This window comes from Phaethon lepturus, unplaced genomic scaffold (assembly GCF_000687285.1).
Source record: "Phaethon lepturus isolate BGI_N335 unplaced genomic scaffold, ASM68728v1 scaffold1445, whole genome shotgun sequence".
Classification (NCBI taxonomy): Eukaryota; Metazoa; Chordata; class Aves; order Phaethontiformes; family Phaethontidae; genus Phaethon; species Phaethon lepturus.
The window spans coordinates 157,440-176,499 of NW_010542673.1; the positions used below are offsets into that span (position 1 = coordinate 157,440).

Here is a 19,060-nt window from a genome sequence, read left to right on the forward strand (position 1 = left end):
CTCTGAAAAATTCATTAACAAAATGCATCAAAACTGAATAAAAGATATAATGCACCAAAACTGTTTGCTTTATTTTCCACATTTTAACTACCCAGCAGGAAAATAATGGTCTGCAAGCTTGTTATTTTCTATATGCTTGGGTGATATTTGACCTTCCATGCAAACCAAGATCTGAGTGAATGTGGGATATACATAACATTCTCAACTTTTTTTCTTTTTCCTTAAAAGAACCGGTAGCATATATCCACTAGCTTTCTCACAGTCAGAGAATGATGAGGGTAAGCAGTCACGTTGCAATTCACCATTGGACAAATAGAGATGGTTTAATCCTGACCTATGTGTATCAGTTGGGGAATAGATGGAAGACAGTGTGAGTGCAGGAGACTGCCGGACCACTGGGAAACATTCAGCTTCTCAGTGCTCTGCAGCTCAACACCTTACAAATACCCTCTGTGCTGGCCGGTGGGCTGAGGTAGTTGCATCCTCACTGCCATTCATACATCTTCTATGGGTCAGCAGGATCTTGCTCGGTCTGTCAGACTTATAATTTCATAACTACTTTTTACAGAATGTATAAATAATTTGCAAGCAGAAGTTTTCATGCAGTTCTGTTACACAGCTGTACCATATATATATATATATAAAAAAACAAACCAGAGGTTAACTTTCATTTCTTGCCCAGACCTGACACTCTAAAAATATTTCAAGTATTGTTAAAAAAAAGAAAAATCTGGTGTATTGCTCGACAGCTGTTTCCCACACTTTTTTGACTAAATGCAGGATTCCCACATATTTTTGTATCTGTAGTCATGTTTGATAGTCCTGTTCCAAGATTTTGATACGTCTTCCTTCAGCAACAGTTTTAGAAAATTATTACTGCCAACTGATCTGCTGAATTATTATTCAAATTATCACACAATGTTATATATTGCAGTAGGTTGGCCCAGAATCAGGTTTCACCGGAGATCAAACCAAATCACATCAAAGCAAAGCAAACCAAATCACTGTCCAAATCAGAGCTGTGGTGACAAAACCATAAAACATTTAAAACTGTGACGGGGAGCACAATACCTTTTTGAAGAGAATTGTCTGGTGGAAACAGGAGGGTGTATTAGATAATCCATGATGCAACCCTCAGATTTGTGTTCCTAATTCAAATACGGTGTTCATTCAGAAAAGCATTTAACTTAAGTTCTTCATGCATGCGTGTTCTTAAATCCTGTTAAATCTGCTACAGATGAAAGATGTGTCTAAATCTACTGTTTGTAGAGAGTATGTTTCCTGTAGAGAGCACACACAGCCATGACTGATGAGAAAAACAAAAAAAACTGAATGTAATGTTACGCAATTTTAAAACTGAAATTAACTTGATTGACATGTTACTTTCATACACGTGCTTTTAAGATTCCAAAGAAATAAATCCTGCCGATACTCTGTTTTACTGTCGACGTTCATCAGAGTGCATGTAAAACACTGCACTTTATAAAATATTGGAAATTTATGATATAAAGCTCCCAACAGCAGGTTATAACATATTCATTGTTTCACTGGCTACTAATATTTGGACTCATTCTCTAACTACAGAAACACTCTACCCCACACACTGGAATGGTAAAAAACCCCAGTAAAATAACAACGCTTATCGTTCATAACCTAACATATTTCCAACAGCCTACAGCACAACTGATCTTGATACCATTGCATAGATTTTATGGGGTTTTTTTCTTAATCTCTCCTGTAGTTCATTAAGGGCTGGAAAAGAATACTAAAGGAAAAGGTGATTGTTGAAAAAAGAATTTAAAACTTTTTGCTGAGGACTAAACTGCGACCGTTTAGTAGCCCTGACAACGAATATGGCCCATGTATCACCTTGCCCTTTGAACGCCGCCCTCTGTGAGTTGGCCAGCCAACGTGTACAAGCTAAGGAGCCTTTCCTCTGCGCCACATCCTCTCATGACTATCTGATGGCAGTTTGCTCAAAACGGCAAATGACAAGATATACTGAACAGAGAATTCAACAAATCATATCAAGTCAATGATTACTTTTTTGAATACCATAGAAAACCTCTTCCTCCTAATTTCAATAACTTATCTGAAGGGTATTGGTCCCATATCTCCAATGTAATAGATGTCTCCGATGAAATAAATCCCTTGAACTTACACGAAGTTCGGCTGCTTCCAGACCTCAGCGTGGAAAATGTTCTCTCTCTGACTTTCAGTATTACCTATTTCTACAGAAACTTTTTAGAATCTACAGTCTAATTTACATCTAGTTTTGTAACTGATGACAGAGCTTCAAAATGTTGCTCTATGAACTATGGAAAAAGTACTGGCTACATCTAAAGACAGTTGTCATTTTCTTAGCTCACTGAAAGTAGATTTGGTTTCCAGGTATCCCCGAGGCCATAATTAATGAATGCCTTCAGGCAAAGAGAGGGCAGAATGCACATGGACTTCTAAAGCTGTAGTTTGACAAACAACTTTCCATTTGCAGAGTTTTTCCTAGTATTCTTCATGAAACTGCAAAGAAGTATATGGACTTATTAGTGTAAAAATGGTATAAAAACATGACTTTGAGCAGAGAAAGCTTTGAAGAAGACTCATTTGGTAGAATGGTTGGAGCAGCTCAGGACAGACCATGGGTAAAACTGGGCATGTGGAAAACTCTATTTCTGTTCAGAGGAATTTTTCCTTTTTTTTTGGTTGGAATAAAAATCCAATAGAATTACAGAATCACAGAATCATTAAGGTTGGAAAAGACCTTTAAGATCATCAAGTCCAACCGTCAACCCAACACCATCATGCCCAATAAATCATGTCCTGAAGTGCCACATCTACATGTTTTTTGAACACTCCCAGTGATGGTGACTCCACCACCTCCCTGGGCAGCCTCTTCCAACGTTAGACCACTCAGTAAACAATTTTTTCCTAATATCTGGTCTAAACCTCCCCTGGCACAGCTTGAGGCCATTTCCTCTCATTCCATCACTAGTTACTTGGGGGAAGAGACCAACACCCACCTCACCACAACCCCCTTTCAGGTAGTTGTAGAGAGTGAGAAGGTCTCCCCTCAGTCTCCTCTTCTCCAGACTGAACAACCCCAGTTCCCTCAGCTGCTCCTCATAAGACTTGTGCTCCAGACCCCTCACCAGCTTTGTTGCCCTTCTTTGGACACACTGCAGCACCTCAATGTCCTTCTTGTAGTGAGGGGTCCAAAACTGAACACAGTATTCGAGGTGCAGCCTCACCAGGGCCAAGTGTGGGGACATGATCACTCCCTTACTCCTGCTGGCCACATTATTTCTGATACAGGCCAGGATGCCTTGGCCGCCTGGGCATGCTGCTGGCTCATGTTTAGCCAGTTGTTGACCAGCACCCCCAGGTTCCTTTCCGCCAAGCAGCTCTCCAGCCACTCCTCCACAAGCCTGTAGCGTTGCATGGGGTTGTTGTGACCAAAGTGCAGGACTCGGCACTTGGCCTTATTAAACCTCATACAACTGACCTTGGGCCATCGATCCAGCCTGTCTGGATCTCTGTAGACCCTTCCTGCCCTTGAGCAGATCAACACTGACACCCAACTTGGTGTCACCTGCAAACTTACAGTATAAAACAATAATTCAAATTCAGGGTTTTTTTTTTTTTTAATTTATTATGAATCCAAGCAGGTTTTCATTTTGAAAAGGTAGAGAAATTATTTCAATGTCAAAATATTTTACTTTCATAATGTTATAAAGTGTTTTAAAACTTACATTTTAAAAATTATTTAGTAATCAACATAATGCATTTAGACCTTTTCACATCTAAAATTTCAGTAAGATTGCTATATCCCAAAGAAAGTCTTCCATGTCCTGCAAAATGCATTTAGCAGTGAAAACTGCTGTATCTGAAGCTTTCTGGCCAGCTCTGTTTGTAAGGCTTATAGATGTCAAGTTATCTGTTACTCCACTGAGGTGGAGACACAATCTCATTAAAAATGTTCAAAGTAGAATCTCTGCAGTACTGTCCTAAAAGGCTTTGCAGGAGGCTCAGGAGAACAAACTGAATTACAAGAAGATAGTGGGTCTCCCTTGGTCCTCTAAATGATATACATGCCCAAACTCAAGGATTGATCCAATAACACTCACTTTTGATCCATCTGAGAGAATGAGAAGAATCGTCACCAAAGGAATTAAAGCATCAATGCTCCAAAGATGTGAAAGAAATCGCTGAGATGATATACAGCAGTAAACCATTAGAGGCAGGAATCAGATGTTACGTTACGATAATTATACATGTAAGTTTTTAGAAACCATTAACATGGTATATGGCATTCAAGTATTAATTAAAAACAAAGGTTTCAAAGCTCAGGTAACAAGTTAGAGCTGGTTTTTCCAAAGTCTCAGGTTTTTGGGGATGAACTCATCAACTTTTAAGAAGAAAGAAGTTAAAGTGATGACTTTAGGGCTAAACTTCCAACACTTCCAAAGAGGTGATTCTGCCACATGGCCTTTTGAGAAAGGAGGGAGTGGTCCTCTCTGACATCCCTAGCGTTGCTGAGGATCAGGTCAACCTTTTACTCTAGTAGTCATATTTTAGTTCTGACAGTGACTTTGAAACTACGTTCCTCATGATATCATTTTGAAAGGTGTTAAGGCAGTTTTTCACCCTGAGCTATTGACTATTGTATATGAAAAGTGCTTAGAAGTCCAGAACATCAAGACCAGAGATGGCTCAAGGTGAACATCAAACTACAGATTCATAAACTTTAAGATCTTGATTTTTAACTGTTTTGTGCCTCAGTTGATCTATCTGAGTAGAAAATAAAAAAAACCACATTTATTTAGTTGGCAAGGCTATTCTGAACTGTAGCTAATTATTTACAAGTGCACTGAGTTTATGTCGTTAATTTTTCATTTCCAAACTCTCTTTGCTAATTTGTCTTTCATTTTTTAGTATTTCTAAACACTGCACAATACTTGTTCAAAGCAAACATAAAAATAGTCCTATATGGATTGAAAACCTTATTATAGAATCCAGCAGAGTTATAATAGGTACCACCAGAGAAATCATGGATCACCTTTTGCAACGAAGCAAGGTGTTACATAGCTAACTTTTTCAAGCAAGTTAATTCTGCCTATGTTGTGGCAGGGGTTTTTTGACAGAACACATTTCCTACTGAGGGCAACTGCCCACATCCTTGAATTCCCTGCTCACCCATACTCAGCACGTTTGCCAGCTCATGGTGTTGGAGCTCTGCTTTATATCCAGGAGGAAATCTCTTCCTCAGACTGCCACAATTCTGTTACCCCACCCCTGCAAGGCATCCCTGCCCTGGTGCCTGGCCACCTCTGTTGGTGGCAGGCAGACAGCCCAAAGCTGTTCCCTTGTGGTCGCCGAGATTCAGAAATAGGGACTTGAAGTGAAACAAGCACACCTTTACCCAAAGGAGGAAGGTGTAACTCCAGCATGTTCTGGAACGTATCATGGACGTCTAAGCACAGCTCTGCAGATGACAGCACTGAAGTGCAATGGGTCTTCTTACAGGCAGCGTGTGGCATAAGGGGGACAACCACAGCCAGAAACATGAGAACCACTCATGCCAGAAACACCAAGCTCTGCCTCCATCACCTGTCAGGAAAGCGTCAGAGTATGAATCTGACGCTTCTATGACCACATCTAAATCTAGAGCAGAATGCTTATTTTTTTAAGGCTGGTATAATTCTCTTGTACTATTTATATATGCCAGAATTTGTTTTTTCACAACAGTTTTTTTATAAGACACGAGTCAAATGGGAAGTAACTAGGAAAAGAAATTAAGGACTCCAAAGATCTACTACCTGTGGTCGTCCAACTACAACTATTCTGGGAGCAACACTATATATATTTTTATATATATATATATATATAAAAAAACATGTGTGTGAGTTTCTACTACAGCATTTATTAGTTTTCTGTGTCTTTAAATGAGAGGAATAAATTCATTGTAACGTAAGTGCTTTCCCACAGCACAGTTAGCTGTCTCCTCTCCTGACCAAGGCTCCTTACTTGCGCCCTGAAAAATTATTCCAGAGTATCCTCTACCTGTGCACAAGAGGTGCGCTGGCTGGTGAGAAGTAACTGGCTCTTCTCAGCTTGTTACTTCTCAAGTGATTGGTACCTCTCTCAGCACTGGTATCGCACACGCCTGACTCAGAGAGAGCAGCAGTTCCAGCTGCTTCTCTCTGCGCAAGTAGGGAGGTGGCAGCTTTCCACATTTTCCGTCCTTTCTGCCTTGAGCACCCGTGACGGATTAGTAATAATCTAACCTTGAATACGATTTCAGCAGCTCTGAGGAAGAAGCAATTTACATCCCCAAATTCCTCTTTCACACCTATGCTTGTAGTTGCCTGAGGAAAATGGTTTTATTGCACCAGCTGTACTACACTAAGCAGAACCTGCAATTTCCAAATACCTACTACTTTGAATAAACTTGGGAATTAGGCTGGGAAACTCCTACTATCTTCTTTCATGGATACTAATTTAGCTGATGAGGATTTTCTAGGTGGTAGTGGAGGTCCCATATAAAGGCTAGAAGCTTCCCATTTCTTTCAGAGAGTGCTAAATGCTAAGGATGTTTGCTGGAAACAAACAAATAAACCAAGCAACATATGTAGCAAGTTTGGCTGGTTTTCTCCCTCAGAGATCCCTTATACAGACATAATTGTCAGACTGCGATGCACAAGTGCGTGCAAAGGTTTTTTGGGAGTAAAAGTGGTTACTGATACTTCACAAAATTCTAGGAAAAAGTTCAATCAGCATATACTTTATATTCCTGCCACAGTAGCATGTATGATTTAATTTTGCCTGCAAAACTTTACTTTCTACAAATGATGCCGATTAAGCAACCAGAAACCAGAGGTAAGTGAAATGTGAACTCTCCCTTCCTGCAGGAACTTCTGACATTCTAACATTTAATTCTGGCCCACTCTTAGAAGCGGACTGCAATGACTTACAGCACTTTGCGTCCATATAAGAGAGTATTAAGCCATGCGCCGTCTCTGCAAGTTCCATTTTTAATTTCTGGCTAGGTACAGCTGTCTCAATATTCAGAGGCAAGAAACTTCCAGGACATACTGAGTCTAGGTGAAAATTAAATTTACTCACTACTTATAGAGTAAATTCATATTGATTTTTGCCAAAAGAATACTCCTACGGAAAGTTTTCATATAAATATCTCTACTTCTTAGAAAGTATGTATTAAAAAAAAAAAATGCACCTAAATTCCCACCCAGCCAGAATACAGCTCAGATATTAAGTATTTGAATTAGAAAACTCTTAAATCGAAACAGGTAATTTTGCATATTTTAGATATAAACCAAATACACTTATAATACATGTATTAAATCTGGTTTTGACAGATACTTGGAACTGAATTTCATAGCAAAACATGGTTCACTAGAAATATTAAGGTCCTTTTGTCCTATTTGTTAGTGAATTATAATCCTCAAGGCCAGAGAGCAAGTGAATTGTGGGCAAAAGCTAAAATAATGAAAAGTAAATGTATACTGAATCATTGCCAACAGACATTGCATTGGCTGCCCTCCTTTACCATACTCGAGCAGGACCAATGGATAGCACCCGCTCACTACCAAACTGCTTCCCAGTAGCATCTTTTGGAAAACCCTGAATCAGAAAAATTTATTGTGCAAGGACCTGGGTAATTACCTATGTGAAAAAATTGTCTACGCAATTGATTTTGATTTCACTAATGGAATATCACTTGCAAATCTGAGACTAAGAGTACAGAATCAGAGTATATATAAAAAGAAAATGAGTGGAATAAAGTAGGAAAGAATTATATACACCATCCTACTGAGAAAGTTATTTTTACAATATTGCTATACTTCATGATCATATTAATTTGAAATATTAACTATCCAGATTAACTTGGTAGTGTATAATATTAACTCTGAGTTTTGGACAAGTTACAAAAATGAATTGCTTTGGAGAGACATCTTCATCTTTTGACGTCTTTTCTTTAACTCTGAATTATTCTTATTTTAGTAGTTGTTTAACAGGTGAACTGAAAACTTCAGAAGCAGGACTAGATTTCAGGCTTAAGGTTTCATAATTGATTCTACAGCATAATACTTTCATATTATAATAATTACATTCTTAATACTTTAAGCCTACTTGTCAGCTATAGGTGCATTTCTGTGATACTTCATATTGAGAAGACTGAAGGCTGAAAGATACGTCAGTTGTACCACAGTGTAACAGAGAGTTTTGCTCCAGCCAACTTGATCTCTACAAGATACTTACAAACTAACTAAAGATTAAAGAAGAAAAATAGAAAAGTTTGAATAATAAGACTCCTTGAGTTATGGGAAGAGAGTAAGGAAACACATTGTTTAAGCAAAATGACAAGTACAGGAGAAACACTTAAAATGTTGAAGGGCACCAAGTAATTTTGGAAATTGTATCAGAATCAGTGAGACATTATTCTTCTCACAGGTTGTATCTATATCTTCAATGAAATTATTCCCAGAGATGAAGCACAAATGTTTTGGGAATAATGCATAAGCTGACAGCAGGGGCAAAAAAATCACAGTGTAGCTCCAAGAAAGGGAGGATTATAAATAGTGTTATAAGAAGGGCTGACAATTTTATATGAGCAGGAGAGAAGGTTTCCTGGCACCATGAACTATTGACCTTTAGGATATGCCTGAAGCTCAGAAGGAAGTTCTTAAAATGCTAAACTGGCAAACAAACTAAGCAGACTAGACTGGCAAAGTGAGAAGTACTGTAATGAGGAAACTCATTAGCACTAGCAAGGAGATGGACTAGAGGGTCCAACAGGTTTTAGCTGTCTATAGCTTTTACAAGTCTATGAAAATGTATAGTTTTTTTTTAATTAAATCTGAGAGAAGAGTTTATTTAGCATCTAAATGTTTTGCAATGGAAGAACCCAGTACTAGAGAAATGAAAGGCTTTTGTTCTCTGCTATTATAGACCCTGAGAACGTATTTACCTTTCCAGATCAAATGTTATGTGCATCAGAAACAATTGTAATGGAAAAAGCTCACTTCACAAGAATCACACCTGAAACTCAATAAAAATGTGATTACAGGTTTTAAAGTTTTCATCTTCTGAAGGTCTCCTATCTACAATAACAAAGGTTTACAACATCTTTTGACACATGAACCACTTTTTCTATGCCCTTTTGTGCTTGTAGGATCTTGTCAGTTTTCAGTTCCCATGAAAAATAATTTTCTTCCTTTATTTTTTTGGAGTCAATTATGGTTTGCTTGCATTCATGCAAAAAGTACTAATAACAGTAATTTGAGTAATTGTTCCCACCAATGATGACTTACAGCTCATGGATGGCATCCAGCATAAAAATTCATTCTACAGATGCAGCCTATGCCACAGGATGACCGCAGTGAAACGTGTAGCTCTGCTGAAAGAAGAGCTCAACAATGATGATAATGGGACTTAAAGCAGTTCTGTACCAGGAGCAGGGACATTTAGGCACTATTATTTTAGACTATGTCTACTAATGAAGATCTGTGCTTAATGATCTCTTAATCCCATGCTCCCTCAAATTTTTTATTCGATTCTATCTTTTTCTCTCAATTGGGGCTGAACAACAAAATTGCTGTGAAAAACTCAGGAAAGTAATCAGAAAATATATAAAACTTTATTTGACTAATGGAAGTGGGAAGTTATTGCAAACCTGTCTCTGCCACAGCTTGATAACCAGGAGAGAGTGTGAGGTGAAGATGTTAGCTCAGCAAGACAGAGATACTGTTCAACTCACTTAGGTGAAGTGAAAGAGCGTGAACGGAAGAGTCACACCGCTGCAGGAGGTGGCTCTTCGTGCTCCTGCTGTTATGGCCACACATAGGCTGGCCAGCGGGAGGCTGTGAAAGCATCAGCTTTTGCATCAGCTCAGTCAAACGACAGCCCTCATGCCACGGCAGAACACACACACAAAAGCCCAGTAATCCTGGGCCATGCAGCTCACTTGTCTCCTGTGGATATGGGAAATCCTGATTACACAGATAGGATCTGCATCACAGATATGATTCCACATCTGGAAACCAACTGCTCATAGTGCACTTGCTTCTAAACACTACAGAGATAAATTTGGAAACTAAAAAGGGAATGTGTTGGGTGTCAAGGCTTCTGTTGTGTTTTCTATGTGAAAAATATACATGCTGGAAATAGATAATTGCAGTAATGACTCATTTTAAGCACAATATTTTCATCCTTAAAAAAATGAACAAGAGATTTCCTGTGTTAGCCTACCCACAGACAAAATTCTCAGAATCTGGTAACTTTTATTACTCACTCCTGCCTGTCTTTCCCCCAGTATTAGAAGTGTGACTTTACAGTGTATAATTGTATCTTTAATTCTGGTTCTTCACAGTAAAATAATAGACATCATTAACAAAAACATTTATTCCTAGTTTTCACACTGGATTTCTTCTCAGTATACACAAGCCAATAATAACAAATATATCTGCAAATCCATTTTTTACTTTGGAGGCTGCATACTGAAGGCTTTACATTTGTGGCCAAATACAAAGATTTTCTTTCTTCAGAAAGACATTTTTTCATTTGTGACCATCTTTGTTGTCTAACACATCTAAGTTTGATTAAAAACTTCGATCTTAGACATTCTTGACACATTTCCTTCACAAAGTAAAAATGGATTTATTCCACTGAAAATGACATGCTTCTTTTATCCTAGCATATAAATGAACTGCCAGCCTAAATGGAAATATCCTTTAAAAAGAAAGTTTGGGATACAAAATCCCTGCAGGAATCAATTACTAGAGCAAGCTATTCACAAACAGAAGAAAAATAAAACCTGCAAGTTCCTGCTGCAAATAGTGATGGCTGTAGAACAGTAGGATTTGCTTGTGGATAATAGTTACCAAAAAATGTGCAACGTTGTTACATTTCTAATCTTCTCCTCTAAAGTAGACTATTTAAAAATATTTTCTATTTATTTTAAAGTTTAGTTGTGAAACAAAGAAAAAGGAATGTATTTTGTTCACTAACAACAGTGTAGGGCGTTAAACTGTATGCAGGTTAGTTTATGGGGTTATGTCAATTTTTTTCAAAGACAGCAAGAATGAAAAAAAATGGTATTGAATGACTTTTAAGACATCAATTGGCATTGTCACATGGCAGCCAAACCTGTAATGGAAAAAATCATGATGATTAGACTGACTAGATGACATGTATTTCCAGAGATTTACCAGGAGATGAAATGTGATGTGAACTTGATGTGATCTTTGGCCTGTATCTAAGGTAAGTTGCTGATTACCTGTGAGTTCAAATGCAATACATATGATTTGGATCTGCAGCATTTCCCAAAGTACAGTCAACCATCTCACTGGCTTTTCAGAAAGAAAAGCTGGAAACCATTGATGCCTCGCATCAGGAGTGACTCTCTTCCCTGTGACTCTTCTACAAATTACAACCAGTTTCATTGACAATAAAGGGTAAAATATATATTGTAAAATGCGACTTATTGGAAGATTCTAAGTGGGTGACTCACCTCAGCAAGGTATTAGAAAAGCAAGAGGAGGCCTTCAGAATATGAAATGTATTAGGAAACAGCTCACAACCTAAGCTGGAGGGTCCACTTCATAACATTTTACCATCTCATATGAACATACTGCCTGATATTTACAGCTTTGAACATTCATGAATGAGTGTTCCCCATGCTTCGTCCTGCAGTCCTCTCCACCAACAAACCATGTATTGTGTGAGAACGCTAGGCCTGAACATCAGCTAAAAGCAACTGAAGAAAGCTGTCTGCTTTTTACGCAGGCCTAATTGCCCTCCCTCTTCTTGTGAGCCAAGGCTGGATATTGTGTTCTAGAAGCCCACGACACCTCAGAATGATACAAATCCATGTGTCCAACAGACACTCTACTGCCTTTCAAGTGAATGTGGCATCTGCACGGAGTTCACCACACTGTGCAGAGCAAGTGGTAATTTTCCATCTGCGAATGTTGTTGATACAGCAGCAATCGGCCTTGCATCCAGACCCAGCTCCACATTGTGCCTACCCAACAGCGATGAAGATTAAAGAAAAGAGATGCTGCTTTAATAACAGTGCTGCAGAACTTCCGGCCATTTACAGAGTTTCCAGTCAGTCTGTGACAAGCATGTTCTGCACTGGTTTGTATTGGCTCAGGGCATACATACATACATACATATATATACACACACGCACACGGCCAATGCCAGAACACAGAACAATGCATTAGAGAAATCTTGTATAAATAGTGATTTTCTACACTTCAGGGACTTCTCCACTTCTTGAATTTAAAACACAAAAGAAAACCAGAAATGGATACATACAATTTCAATTTTAAATTCTCTTCAATTTCAAACTCAATTTCAAAACTCAAGCCCTTCATGATACGTTTTCAAATTTGAAAACATGCCTATGCGGAATGGTAGCATAAAGTTTATGCAGCAGTTAGGTCCCAATAAGGTCATTAAACTTTGACTTAAATTTCTTCCTAAAGCTGCATTATTCTTCTCAACAGAACTTTATTTCATTCTAAATGAATACTTTGTTAAATCATTACCCAAGTATGTGTTAATGAAAATGTAGTTAATCTAAAAAAGTACCAAAAATGTATCAAAATAGTATCTGTTTTTACAATAATAGATCTTGCTTTTGTAAAGTGCCTTCATCTTAGACACTATTTAAGCAGCTTCTGTATGTCTGAAAAGCATATTGAGTTTCTAAGAGAAAAGTGTCCAGATAAGAGCACAATATACATATTAGGGCTGTTACATACATGAGGTGATACAATATAATTGCAGTTTCTTATTTACTATATTTTCTGAACATCTTCTAAGTAAAGTATAAATATAATCTTGTAAAAGATAAAATAAAACCAAACAAAACTCCATCAAACGCTGCTCAGCTTTAAAATATTTTATCTTATGGTAATGAAGAGTGATTGGAAATTAAAAGAAAAGAAAAAACAGAACTGTGATAGCTAAGAATGACAGTAATCTTTCAGTTTTGTTAGGAGCATAAATTTCTATAGTAACTTAAATGAAGTATAATTTTTAATTCGTTTAAATTACTACAGGACTGCGTCCACAAGTTACAAGTTTTGCTTCACGAAAAGGTGGTTATGGCTTCCTCTTACCAGAGAAGACTGGTTTGTTTTACATCCAGCCAGGCTTGCTTGGAAAGTCACGGCTTCATTCCATTTGACTGGCCTGAGTTGTTCTGTAGGATTTTCTTTATTTACATAAAACTTAGGCAAAATTTTGCAATGAAGGTCTTAGAAACACTGGATCACACAGCTAAATTGCTGTATAGTAAAGAAAAAAAAATAAGAACAGTTGTGATTGACAGTGCTGTTATATTAGATATTCTGATTGTAAACTAGGTTGTAGTGAGAGACCGTTCCTTCCTTCCATGTTTCTACAGTAACTCCCTACAGTGATGGGTCACCCTATGACTGGTGTCTGCAATAACCCCAGGCACAGCTGTGCCTTCAATGAACGACTGACCTAACACTTCTAGCCAAAGAAAAAAAGCTTCCTGAATCCTCCTGGTGCTTCTCCAAGACGGAAGGTGGCTGAACCTGTCATCTCTGCTTTTGTCTGAAGTGCAAAAAAGGCACAGTTACACATTTCTGAGCTCAGGTTTCAGATGTGGAAAGACAAGTCTCCCAAGCTGTGATTAAAACTGATTAATCAGTTTAACCTCCCGAGAAACACACAGTTCACCTCTTGCCACCCACATCCTCCCTCCCTCTTCTTCTCCCTAGGACATTCACGTGCCTCTACAGAAGCAACAGAATATAAAAAAAAAAGCAAGCAGTTTTCTAACAAACTTTTAAAGATGTTTATGTGCTTGCTTCATTTCCCATTGATTATGCCTATTAACTGCCGCTACAAATCACAAGTAGAAAGCCCAAACTTTACTGCAAGAGCTGCTCTTTCATCACTCTTCATCTGGTTATTAGGAGGAAGTGTTAAATAATCCAGATGTTCCTTTATTATCATTAAATGTCAAATCTTACTCTGCAAACACAAACAGATCCTGTAGTACATCAGATCCTCTAATACATCACCTAAGTTTAACTGCTGCGATCAGAAATAACCAGCTATCTCTTAGCCATGACACAAAGAGGTTTTTCATTAAAAAAAGCAGCAAGTTGTTTTTATATAGAAAATAATGTTTATTTCTTCTATATACCTCCAATAAGTACTCAATGAACACAGTGGTTCTAATGTAAATGGCATATATCAATCAGCAATCTGCTCATACTTATGCTTGATGGTCAAAACTCACCAAAGTGTTTAAAATATTTCATGTTCTCTTTACTACTGTCAGTTGAACTGACTGCATGCTTTCAGAGAAATTTAGGAATTGGACTTGCAGAACCTCTGTTTAGTTTGCTGCAAAGCAGTCACTGCAGTCTGATAGGCAGTATTTCTTAGTACCTGATCACTGAAATTGAAATAACATGGGCTGAAATTGTGATTCCAAAAACGAATTAGCAATACAAAACTAAATAAAAAATAATTCATTTCTAAACCGAGATTAAATCACCTTCAAGGAAAGCCTAAAAACACCTATTGTAACATTCAAATTAATTCATTTGAATTGCATTTTAAATTTCAGGGTAGTGTGGAGAAAATCTTTGGAATGTTAAAATAATTTTTAGAAACTGCAAATCTTGTGGATCAATTTATTATCTCATTTAGATAAGTGTAAACTTAGATCAACCTCACTAGAAAGTCAGGAGTCACTCCAAGTTTATGCTGATGTGAACTAGGGTAAAATATAGTCCCATTAACCTTTATTTTGCTTTATTTGTCCCTTAAACAGCAGCAAAGACTAGAGGAAATTAAAGAAATTATCCAGTGGATTATATTTCCATAAGGCTCTGCAAACATCTCACTTTCAAAAAAAAAGGAGCTACCATTAATTTTCTGCTCTTCTTAGAGACCATTCAGAAGTCATCTTCAGTACTAGGACTTGAAGAATGATCATTCTTCTAAGATGATAGCCCTTGAACTCTCAAGATGAGCATGAATAATCACATCTAAGGACATATGAGTATACATATAGCTGTGGATATACCCACATATATGGGTATATATATGAGAGAGAGATATATCTATTTGGAAGATGCAGCTAAAAGACTGTAATCCTGCGTAGCATGGCCCGGTTTGATGTTCATGTTGGGTGATAAAATGCCTGTTTGTATCTTCCTTATGAATACTACACCGGCTTCGATTTATTTTTAATAGTTCAAAACATTGCTCCCTCCAGTCTAAATTCATTTTCATCAATGTCAAGCCTTGTCTGCATCACCAAATGAAAATTATATTTTACAGTTGCTGTGGCAATAATTAGTTTTGTTTCATTATCAGAATTATTCGTCAGTAATTCATTAAGGTACAACTGCTGCCTACAGCTCCTCCCCTCTAACTACATCCTAAACAGTCTCCTGCCTGACATTATGCTAAAGCTTGCTTTCCAGACGCAGAGTCATGCTCCTAACTCCTGTGTATTTGATTTTGCAGTTTTCATTTAACTGATTTGCAAGGAAGGACACCCATACGAACCTTACTGCCTTCTACATATAATCACTCTTTTCTTCCTTTCTCGTGCTCTGACACACATATATATCAAATATCCTGGGAAGACAAAATTATAAAGGTTCTATATGGAGGTGAATTTTTTTTATCATATACTTACGTAAACTGCTTCTGAAACATATAGTTTGAAATAATACAGCATTTCTTTTCTAATTTTAATGGGTCATCCAATCATCATTGAGTAATATGATGAGTTCATGAATGCTTTTAATTACTCTTCTGATTATAGATAACAACCAGGAATATGGACCCTGGATTGTTAAATTTTCTTTCATTTCTAAAACTACCCACTTCCATCCCTGGTGATAAAGAACGGCTGATTGGTGTTAACATTTTCCTTTGCTTCTCTGTCTGCAAAAAGAAGTAGGCAGCGTATGATGGATATTTTAATGGATACACAGAACTTCTATCATAGTGTAGCGTTCATAAACTGTGACAGCTATTTCTACAGGTTGGCAAAGCAAACAAAATAGAATATAGCAACTGTAATTGAGGTTTGTAAAGAAACTTGGTGGAATGTTGTTCCAATAAAGAAAGGTCCTATGGTTATTTGCACTGGCTTATTCAAGAAGAATTATTTTTTCACTTTCAGTTATGAATTCTCCTTGGGAACACAATAGAAAATTTGTTATTTTTTTCCTTATTTCCATAAGGGTCATGTACAAAATTGAGAATGACAGCCCAGACTTTTATGTAATTGTCTTTTATTAAATGCAAAAGCTACACACAAAGAATCTGCCACACAGAGAACGCTAATGTCATTATTCATACCCTAGGCAATAGTGTTTCTGGTCACAAAAAGATATATTACAACATATTTAAAAGTCATACTGATATATATTAATAGCTGTTAAATTACCCAAAAAGTTTCCTGGCATGACACATGCAACTTGTCTTTTCTGGCACTGAAGTTTTCAGTACAAATGCTGCTTCTGAAAACAGAGACTTTCACTTGCTAGTGGGTTTTGTGCTTCAAAAAAGACATCCAAAATGATCCTATGGTTGACTTTGAAGCATTTAACTATGCTGCAGAGATTCCTGCCTCCTTACCCTTATTTATCAGATTCCCATGTAATGTCTAAGAATTCACACTTTTAGGTCAGTTTGTCACCAACAGACATGTAACTATTTTATTTGGAATGCCCCAGGAGGAGATGAGCCGAAGGGTCTGCAGGCACCGCTCTAGCCTTGCTTCTTTTCTTGCCCTCCTCTTCCCCGGAGCCTCCCGGAGAAGGGGTTGGGAAGTTGAAGAGCACCCTGGCAGCAGTGCACTTCCGCATGTGCATGATAGCAGATGAAACCCAAATCTGTGATATTGCAGAACCTGTCTGGTGCCTCTGTAACCCAATTATTATCTGCCCTCTCTGATGCATTGATGTCAGTTTTAAGTATGTTGCCAGGTTTTCATGGGCGCCACACTCAGAATAAATACCAAGTTTGGAACGAGTTCATCTGCTTTTGAAACACCTAAATAAGAATCAGATTTTGTTTTAAAAAAAAATTAAATCCACACAATGCCAGTGTTGCTTCAATGCTTAGATCATGTTGTTCACATGAAAATGTTGTAAAACTCCTGTAAAAAATAATGCTTATTTTCTGAATTGTCCTTCTAAACAGGACAAAGGAGGAGGAGATACGAAAGAAGAGAGAGTTTCGCTCTCTGCTTCGCTGGAGCGCTACGTAGGGAAGTGACACGAACCTGCAGTTTGGAAATGAGGGTGTTACAGCGTGACCCTGGCAGACTGCGTCGTGGGTTGCAGGAGCACTGCCAGTCTGAGCTGACTGACTGCTCCTCTCCTCCGTCTCTTGAAACATTACCTTGACAGGAAATTTTTGTTTTCTTTCAAAACAAATTGAAAAATTAAAGCAGAACAAGAAGAAATGTGGAGAGGGCACACCAGATGATGAGGCTAGGGGACAAAAAAGGGAATGAGAGCAGAAGAGGTGAGAAAGGCTTTAACATTTCAAAGGAAATATTCTTGTCACCCTTCCTTGAGCTGCTCTTTGCAGTGGGGTTGTCAAGGATCAAAGCTATATATCGACATCAGCAAGTCAGCTCAATTTTGACATTTCCTATTTTTGCAGAGCTTTTGATATTGGAACACTAATAATGGACCTTTTAACATGGAGTTCAGCATGTAATTCCAATTTCTAGGTCTTCAAAGACCTAAAGACTGAGTTGTTTTGAGGAATCCTTTCATTAAGGATTCTTTCCTGATTTGTCCATACAAAAATGTATTTACTTTTATATGCTGTAATTTTTACATGTTGCTAGTCTGAGTATATTGACCTATTTTCTATTTTTGCTAGACGCAAGATAGTCATATATTCTGATTTTAATTTACTGTAAACATAATAACAAACTTACCTGGCAACAAATGAATATATAAATAAATAAATAGTGGGAGTCAAGGACTCCAGGGATCAAAAAGCCTGTGAGAAACCAATGCTCAGAACAGTGATTTCTGATAAAACAGTAACAGCATTAAAATGTCTCTCAATCTGGCATTTGGCTGAAAGTTGCATATTGATTGTACTGAATTGACTCCACAAAACCTTGCTGAGACAAGCAATGCTAATCAAAAAGAGAAAGAAAGTCTTTAACAGGAATTTCACCTTTTCAGAAAATGAACGGTGGGATAAATGTTTCTTGTACAGGCTTTTAATTCTTTCTAAATTATCAGCAGTCTTTTGACAATGAAGCAGGTGGATTATAACGGTTACTCTAAATGCAAAGGAAAATGTCTTTGCCAAATAAAGGAAATGTGCATTACTGCAAGACTGTATTGACCGTGTAAGATGAAGAACATGTCGTTAAAAACGACAGAGCAAATTAACCAGTTTGATAAAACATGTGACAGCTCCTTGGATTTGCTGACTACTTTACATAATTACAATAGCTCTTCAACAATGTCACTCTCCATAGATCATTTTAGTCGTTTTCCCAAGGCACATTAATTCTTGCCGCTTTTCGAATTTAAGTCATTTACCTCATTCCTATTTACTCAAGTTTATTCCTTTTTTTTCTTACTCTGGATCATTACCTACAGTTTAATGTAAGCCAGTCCTACGAATTCACTGCAGTCATTTCAGGAAAATAGAAATGTGAACCTCCACTGATGTAAATATCACACGCCAACCAGCAGACCTGCTGCTGTGCTCCTCTTTGCTGAGGAAGTAAAGCTCTGTACCAACATGTCTAAAACTGGATACCTAAATCTATGCACCTAAAGGTATGAGCATAAATCCGAGCTGCTGATTCAGAAACTCTGAGTCACTCTGCAATTGCCAGACCTCCCAGGGCACACAGAAACCACATGGAGCTGAATTCTTCATCCAGCCCAACCGAGAGACACTGCTTCCCCCTCTGCCAAGTCTGGGTCCCCCGGCTACTCTGGATTCATCTTCTGCCTGCAGGGGAAGAGAGGGCTGACCG

At 37.8% G+C, this 19,060-nt stretch overlaps 1 protein-coding gene across 1 annotated transcript in view; it reads right to left on the bottom strand.

Annotated features, from left to right (window-relative positions):
* CHRM3 (cholinergic receptor, muscarinic 3) overlaps window positions 1-19,060 on the bottom strand; it is a 130,337-nt gene that overhangs the window by 20,989 nt on the left and 90,288 nt on the right. The gene's annotated exons all lie outside the window — the stretch shown is intronic.